Below are 5,971 nucleotides of genomic sequence, written 5' to 3' on the forward strand. Positions count from 1 at the left end.
CTGTGAAAAATGACATTGGTAGTTTGATGGGAACAGCATTGAATCTGTAGATTGCTTTTGGGAGTATGGCCATTTTACAAATATTGGTTCTTTCAATCCATCCACCAGCATGGTATGTTTTTCCATTTGTTTGTGTCAGCTATGTTTTTTAAGTTTTTTTTCAGCAGTGTTCTGTAATTCTCCTTGTAGAGTTCTTTCATCACCATAGTTAGATCAGTTCCTAGCTATTGTTTTTGTGGCTATTTTAAATGGAATTATGTTATTGATTTGACTCTTAGTTTGGACATTATTCTTATATAGAAATGCTACTGATTTTTGTACGTTATTTTTGTGTCCTGAAACTTTGCTTAAGTCACTTCTCAGTTCTAGGAGCCTTTCCTCAGAATATTTAGGGTTTTCTAGGTATACAATCATATTGTTCACAAAGAGAAATACTTTCTCTTGACGACTGTTTTGGCTCGGACTTCCAGTACTGTACTGAATAGGAGTGGTGAGAGTGAGCATCCTTGTCTTGTTCCAGTTCTTAAGGGGAATGCTTCCAGCTTTCACCTGTTCAATACGATGTTGGCTGTGGGTTTGTCATAGATGGCTCTTATTATTTTCAGATATATTCCTTTGATGCCTAGTTTGTAAAGGGTTTTCATCATAAAGTGATGTTAGATTGCATCAAAAGCTTTTTCTGCATGTTTTTAGATGATTATATGATTTTTCTTTTCTGTTTATGTAATGAATTATATTTGTTGATTTCCATATGTGGAACCAACCTTGCATCCTAGGAATAAAGCCTACTTTATTGTGGTAGATTAACTTTTTGATGTGCTGCTGGATTTGGTTGGCTCAAATTTCATTGAGGATTTTTGCATCTATATTTATCAGTGATGTAGGCCTGTAGTTTTCTTTTCTTTCTTACTTTTTTTTTTTTGTTATGTCTTTGTCAGGTTTTAGTATCAGGATAATGCTGGCTTTGTAGAATGAGTTGGAGAGGAGTCCCTCCTCCTCAATTTTTTGTAATAATTGCAGTTGGATTGATACCTACATTTCTTTGTACATCTGGTGGAATTCAGCTGTGAATCTATCATGTTCAGGGCTTTTTTTGGTTGGTAGGTTTTACATTACAGATTCAATTTTGAAACTCATTATTAATCTGTTCAGTTTCAGTTTCTTCCTGATTCGATCTTGGGAGGTTTTGTGTTTCCTGAAATTTAACCATTTCTTCTAGATTTTCTAGTTTATGTATATAGAGATGTTCCTAATAGTCTCTGAGGATCTTTTGTATTTCTGTGGTATTGGTTATAACATCACCTTTTTTTTCTGATTGTGCTTATTTGGATCTTCTCCTTTTTTTCTTCATTAATCCAGCTCCAGCCTATTGATCTTGTTTATTAGTTCAAATAGCCAACCTTTGGCTTTATTGATTATTTGTATGGATTTTTGGGTCCCAATTTCATTCTGTCCTGGACTGAATTTAGTGATTTTTCTTCTGCTGCTAGCTTTGGGGGCAGTTTGTTCTTGTTTTTCCAGTTCCTTTAGTCATGATGCTAGATGGTTAATTTGAGATCTTCCTAACTTCTTGATGTAGGTGTTTAGCCCTATAAACTTTACTCTTAACCATGTTTTTGCTGCATCCAAAGGATGTTGATATTTTGTGTTCCGGTTTTATCTCAAAGAATTTTTTTTATTTTTGCTTTAATTTTATTGTTTTCCTGAAAGTCATTCAGGAGCATATTGTTTATTTTCCATGTAAGCATTACAAATGTTGTTGCATTAAATTCTTCTTGGGGTAGTTTGAAGTCTTGAAACAGAGCAAACTTTCGTATTTTTCTACACTACCACTGAATGGGGTAATTATCATAAAAGTCCTACAACCAAAATCCTCATCCCCTGATTCTCAGGCTATTATAATTTTTACATGAGATCAGACTAATGTTACAATCGAGAACATATATAAAAAGATGAAAAGTCATAAAAAAGTTTTTTTAAAACATGGAAAAATTATAAAAAATAATCTATAAGTGACATGACAGTAATACTCTAAAACTTTGCTAAAGATAAAAAAATTTACTTGGTTTGCCCAAGCCAGAGACATTTTTATAAAGTACCCAAGAAATTAACAGCTATAAAAATAGCGAAAAAATTTTAGATGGGAGCGTAAAACTAAAATCAACTCATTTTCTGGCAGAGTTCTTCCAAAATGTCAAGTCCACAAGAAGGGATGTGTGGCAAAAAGTGTCTGCATAGAGTTGTCTCAGATACCAGCCACTCTCGTGCTGACAGTCTTTGTCCTTTTGCTCAGATTGGCTTCAGAGGTGCAAGTATATTGGCAGATGCCTACTCAAGATAGGCCAACGAACCCTGAGGGATGTCAGCTGGCTTTTTGTGCTGCACATTGATGTCCTCCAGCACCTCCACGAATGCCTCAACTGTGTCAAGCTCTGGACCAGCATGTCTTTCCACCATAATTCATTCCTTAGTTCTAAGAAATCCTCCTTGATAGCATTGTCTGGTTTCAGATAATTACAATCTTTTTGAAGAAAAAAACGTTCTGTCTGTCTTGCAATATCCAGAAACTTCTGGATACACTGATCAACACCAGTTTGAATTTCTTTCTGATTGGTGCCATTGACATAGTTCCGACTCACCAGAGAAGCAAAGCAAGCCTGAAAATATGACTTCAACTTTTCCATCAAGGTACTATTATAAGGTCCCAGAGAACCTGGAGCTTCCTGAAGAAGCAAAGCCTAGCTAGCTTGGGAGCCCCAGTGGAGGTGGTGGGGGACCCAGTGGCTTCCCAGGGAACATACCACCTGGTGGAGCTCCCATATCTTGAATGAGATTTCTTTTATTTATTTATTTATTATTTATTTTTATTATACTTTAAGTTCTAGGGTACATGTGCATAACGTGCAGGTTTGTTACATATGTATACTTATGCCATGTTGGTGTGCTGCACTCATCAACTCATCAGCACCCATCAATTCATCATTTATATCATGTATAACTCCCCAATGCAATCCCTCCCCCCACCCCCCTCCCCAGGATAGGCCCCAGTGTGTGATGTTCCCCTTCCCGAGTCCAAGTGATCTCATTTTTCAGTTCCCACCTATGAGTGAGAACATGCGGTGTTTGGTTTTCTCTTCTTGTGATAGTTTGCTAAGAATGATGGTTTCCAGCTGCATCCATGTCCCTACAAAGGATGCAAACTCATCCTTTTTTATGGCTGCATAGTATTCCATGGTGTATATGTGCCACATTTTCTTAATCCAGTCTGTCACAGATGGACATTTGGGTTGATTCAAGTCTTTGCTATTGTGAATAGTGCCACAATAAACATACGTGTGCATGTGTCTTTGTAGTAGAATAATTTATAATCCTTTGGGTATATACCCAGTAGTGGGATGGCTGGGTCATATGGTACATCTAGTTCTAGATCCTTGAGGATTTGCCATACTGTTTTCCATAATGGTTGAACTAGTTTACAATCCCACCAACAGTATAAAAGTGTTCCTATTTCTCCACATCCTCTCCAACACCTGTTGTTTCCTGATTTTTTAATGATTGCTGTTCTAACTGGTGTGAGATGGTATCTCATTGTGGTTTTGATTTGCATTTCTCTGATGGCGAGTGATGATGAGCATTTTTTCATGTGTCTGTTGGCTGTATGAATGTCTTCTTTTGGGAAATGTCTGTTCATATCCTTTGCCCACTTTTTGATGGAGTTGTTTGTTTTTTTCTTGTATATTTGTTTGAGTTCTTTGTAGATTCTGGATATTAGCCCTTTGTCAGATGAGTAGATTGCCAAAATGTTCTCCCATTCTGTAGGTTGCCTGTTCACTCTGATGGTAGTTTCTTTTGCTGTGCAGAAGCTCTTTAGTTTAATGAGATCCCATTTGTCAATTTTGGCTTTTGCTGCCATTGCTTTTGGTGTTTTAGACATGAAGTCCTTGCCCATGCCTATTTCCTGAATGGTACTACCTAGATTTTCTTCTAGGGTTTTTATGGTATTAGGTCTAGCATTTAAATCTCTAATCCATCTTGAATTAATCTTCTTATAAGGAGTAAGGAAAGGATCCAGTTTCAGCTTTCTACTTATGGCTAGCCAATTTTCCCAGCACCATTTATTCAATAGGGAATCCTTTCCCCATTTCTTGTTTCTCTCAGGTGTGTCAAAGATCAGATGGCTGTAGATGTGTGGTATTATTTCTGAGGACTCTGTTCTGTTCCATTGGTCTATATCTCTGTTTTGGTATAAGTACCATGCTGTTTTGGTTACTGTAGCCTTGTAGTATAGTTTGAAGTCAGGTAGCGTGACGCCTCCAGCTTTGTCCTTTTGACTTACGATTGTCTTGGCAATGCGGGCTCTTTTTTGGTTCCATATGAACTTTAAAGCAGTTTTTTCCAATTCTGTGAAGAAACTCATTGGTAGCTTGATGGGGATGGCATTGAATCTATAAATAACCTTGGGCAGTATGGCCATTTTCACGATATTGATTCTTCCTATCCATGAGCATGGTATGTTCTTCCATTTGTTTGTGTCCTCTTTGATTTCACTGAGCAGTGGTTTGTAGTTCTCCTTGAATAGGTCCTTTACATCCCTTGTAAGTTGGATTCCTAGGTATTTTATTCTCTTTGAAGCAATTGTGAATGGAAGTTCATTCCTGATTTGGCTGTCTGCTTGTCTGTTACTGGTGTATAAGAATGCTTGTGATTTTTGCACATTAATTTTGTATCCTGAGACTTTGCTGAAGTTGCTTATCAGCTTAAGGAGATTTTGGGCTGAGATGATGGGGTTTTCTAAATATACAATCATGACATCTGCAAACAGGGACAATTTGACTTCTTCTTTTCCTAACTGAATACCCTTGATTTCTTTCTCTTGCCTGATTGCCCTAGCCAGAACTTCCAACACTGTGTTGAATAGGAGTGGTGAGAGAGGGCATCCCTGTCTTGTGCCAGTTTTCAATGGGAATTTTTCCAGTTTTTCCCCATTCAGTATGATATTAGCTGTGGGTTTGTCATAAATAGCTCTTATTATTTTGAGGTACATTCCATCAATACCGAATTTATTGAGCGTTTTTAGCATGAAGGGCTGTTGAATTTTGTCAAAAGCCTTTTCTGCATCTATTGAGATAATCATGTGGTTCTTGTCTTTGGTTCTGTTTATATGCTGGATTACGTTTATTGAATTGTGAATGTTGAACCAGCCTTGCATCCCAGGGATGAAGCCCACTTGATCATGGTGGATAAGCTTTTTGATGTGCTGCTGAATCCGGTTTGCCAGTATTTTATTGAGGATTTTTGCATCGATGTTCATCAGGGATATTGGTCTAAAATACTCTTTTTTTGTTGTGTCTCTGCCAGGCTTTGGTATCAGGATGATGTTGGCCTCATCAAATGAGTTAGGGAGGATTCCCTCTTTTTCTATTGATTGGAATAGTTTCAGAAGGAATGGTACCAGCTCCTCCTTGTACCTCTGGTAGAATTCAGCTGTGAATCCATCTGGTCCTGGACTTTTTTTGGTGGGTAGGCTATTAAATGTTGCCTCAATTTCAGAGCCTGCTATTGGTCTATTCAGGGATTCAACTTCCTGGTTTAGTCTTGGGAGAGTGTAAGTGTCCAGGAAATTATCCATTTCTTCTAGATTTTCTAGTTGTTTTGCGTAGGGGTGTTTATAGTATTCTCTGATGGTAGTTTGTATTTCTGTGGGGTCGGTGGTGATATCCCCTTTATCATTTTTTATTGCGTCTATTTGATTCCTCTCTCTTTTCTTCTTTATTAGTCTTGCTAGCGGTCTGTCAATTTTGTTGATCTTTTCAAAAAACCAGCTCCTGGATTCATTGATTTTTTGGAGGGATTTTTGTGTCTCTATCTCCTTCAGTTCTGCTCTGATCTTAGTTATTTCTTGCCTTCTGCTAGCTTTTGAATGTGTTTGCTCTTGCCTCTCTAGTTCTTTTAATTGTGATGTTAGAGTGGC

The 5,971-nt window shown here is 37.5% G+C and overlaps 1 pseudogene; it reads right to left on the minus strand.

Annotated features, from left to right (window-relative positions):
• Window positions 1–2,245: 2,245 nt before the first annotated feature.
• LOC104667760 lies at window positions 2,246–2,820 on the minus strand (annotated as a pseudogene).
• Window positions 2,821–5,971: the final 3,151 nt, after the last annotated feature.

This window comes from Rhinopithecus roxellana, chromosome 14 (assembly GCF_007565055.1).
Source record: "Rhinopithecus roxellana isolate Shanxi Qingling chromosome 14, ASM756505v1, whole genome shotgun sequence".
In the NCBI taxonomy this organism is placed as follows: domain Eukaryota; kingdom Metazoa; phylum Chordata; class Mammalia; order Primates; family Cercopithecidae; genus Rhinopithecus; species Rhinopithecus roxellana.